This window comes from Penaeus vannamei, chromosome 8, assembly GCF_042767895.1.
Source record: "Penaeus vannamei isolate JL-2024 chromosome 8, ASM4276789v1, whole genome shotgun sequence".
NCBI lineage: Eukaryota > Metazoa > Arthropoda > Malacostraca > Decapoda > Penaeidae > Penaeus > Penaeus vannamei.
This window is the reverse complement of record NC_091556.1, coordinates 11373700-11376199: the sequence shown is the minus strand read 5'-3', so window position 1 is coordinate 11376199 and position 2500 is coordinate 11373700. Positions and strand designations below refer to the sequence as shown.

The following is a 2500-nucleotide window of genomic DNA, read 5'->3' as shown; positions in this document are numbered from 1 at the left end:
AAAATACATGCATTTCGAATTTAATCAGAAAACTAGGGAGAGAAATTAAACATGTCTTGGCAAACGACAGCTTTGTGTTGTCGATCCGCATTGCCTTAGAGTCCGATTGATACAGTAAAGAACGCTCCAGTACCTCAGGCAAGGACATGCAGTTGGAAATTTCCACCAGATATCGATACGTGTGCCGGAACGAACGTCTCTCTCGGTGACTGCTTCCTCTGTCCCGGGATTTGGAGATAGTGTCAGTTCTGTTTAGAATTTCATGGTTTATTAAGACAAAAATAGAAAAAATACATGCGCTTAGACAGATGCAAGCATGCACAAACAAATAAAAATGTGTGTAAGTATACGTGTGTGTGTGTGTGTGTGTGTGTGTGTGTGTGTGTGTGTGTGTGTGTGTGTGTGTGTGTGTGTGTGTGTGAAATATGAGCTCTTTCTTTTAGTCACAGTACGTGAAGTCCCGTCACCATGATTTGTAAAATTATATATATAAATGTATATATATATATATATATATATATATATATATATATATATATATATATATATATATATATGTGTGTGTGTGTGTGTGTGTGTGTGTGTGTGTGTGTGTGTGAGTTTGTGTGTGTGTGTGTGTGTGTTATATGTATATATAGATAGATATATAGATAAATAAATAATTATTATTTATATATATATATATATATATATATATATATATATATATATATACATATATATACACATGTATATGTATATACATATACAATATATGCGTATATATATATGTGTGTGTGTGTATATATATATATATATATATATATATATATATATATATATATATATATATTATACATATGTATGTATGTATGTATAATATATATGTATATATCTATATATGTATATACATATATATATATATATATATATATATATATATATAAATATATATATATATATATATATATATATATATATATATTATATACATATGTAAGTATGTAAAATATATATGTATGTATATATACATATATATGTATATATATATATATATATATATATATATATATATATATATATATATATATATATATATATATATATATATATGTATATATGTATGCGTGTGCATTTGCTTGTCTGTATTTATTATGTTAATAACAATGCAAAATAATACAGTGAGGCAGAACGATGTTCTTTAGCATCGAAGAAGATAAGACAGCATTTAGTCGTCGTATCCGTGGCACCCTGGCAGCTCACTCGGTGGGGTTAGAAACGAAACCTATTATACACATTAGCAACGGGCTTAAGGCGGGAGTGCATTGTACCTTCTTTATTTGTTATCTTTATGGTTCCCGTCGATGCTTGTAATTTCATCATTATTTTGATTGCTGTCGATTTCAACCATTTCATTTTCTTTTGACAGTTTGTTATCATTGTTATTGTTATTATTATTATTTGTTAGTTTATTTACTTATTTACATATTTAGCAATACTGTTGTTTTAATTTTATCATAATTATTTTACCACCAACACGATGGCAACAACAGTAGCGCCAACATTCTGAAAAAAACCGGGAGGCCCAGTTTTTAACCACTCGTACCGGGATGTAGACTCCATTTTCCCGTCTTCGGATCCCAAGAAAATTGGCTTTGGAATGCACTGCTTCCTCCTCGGTGACTAATGCAGTATTGTAAGAACTTTGGAGATTAGAAATATACGAAAATATATGTATTTTTTTCGGTTCGTTCTTACTCTTCGCTTGTTTGTAATGGGAAAAAAATCTTTGCCTCTTTTTACGACATAATGCGTCCAGGAAGCGTTTAAGCTCGTAATGGTCCGAAAGTGCATTTCGTTCCGTAGACATTTTGGTGGACTGCCATTTCTTTCAAGTCTATTTTTTACTGTCCGGGGAAATATGTCTTGGAAAAGAATTGTGATGACATGATTTTCAAAAATATTTTAAAGCGCTTCGATTGCATTCTGCTGACTTCATTTCTTCATCTTTTGTTTATGTGTTTTTTTCTTTCTTTTGTTTGCTGTACATCACTCGGCCAAAAATCTCCATCAACTTTTTAATTTATGACCGAACACTACATGGCAGGTGGTTCTTCGATATCAGTACGAAAATTTTATCAGAATGTATGTTAACGTTCGCGCACACATACTCTCCTGTGCGTATGTGAACTAACATTCACATGTGTGAGATGTGTATATCACCTCACACATAATGTATAACCAGTATAAAAAAGAGAAAATAAGGAAGGAAAAGTGTGTGTGTGTATTACATGCTCATACAGTTAAAAAAAATCTATGCATAGAGCAAGCAAACACAAAAAGGAGAAAAATTTCCCTTTGCATCCTTGCCTTGACTTTTTTTTTCTCTCCCTCCAGTTGTTTCGTCAGATTGTTTGCCACAATGACACCCATTTTTCTTCCTCTCCAGGTATGTCATGCAGCCTCATATCGCCAGTTATGTGATGCATGTGGCGTCAAAGACCATGGTACACTGCAAGCA

The 2500-nt window shown here is 31.6% G+C and overlaps 1 protein-coding gene across 1 annotated transcript in view; it reads left to right on the top strand.

Moving 5' to 3' along the window:
* The window catches only part of LOC113813443 (uncharacterized), an 80769-nt gene that overhangs the window by 10640 nt on the left and 67629 nt on the right, over window positions 1–2500 (top strand). The window lies entirely within an intron of this gene.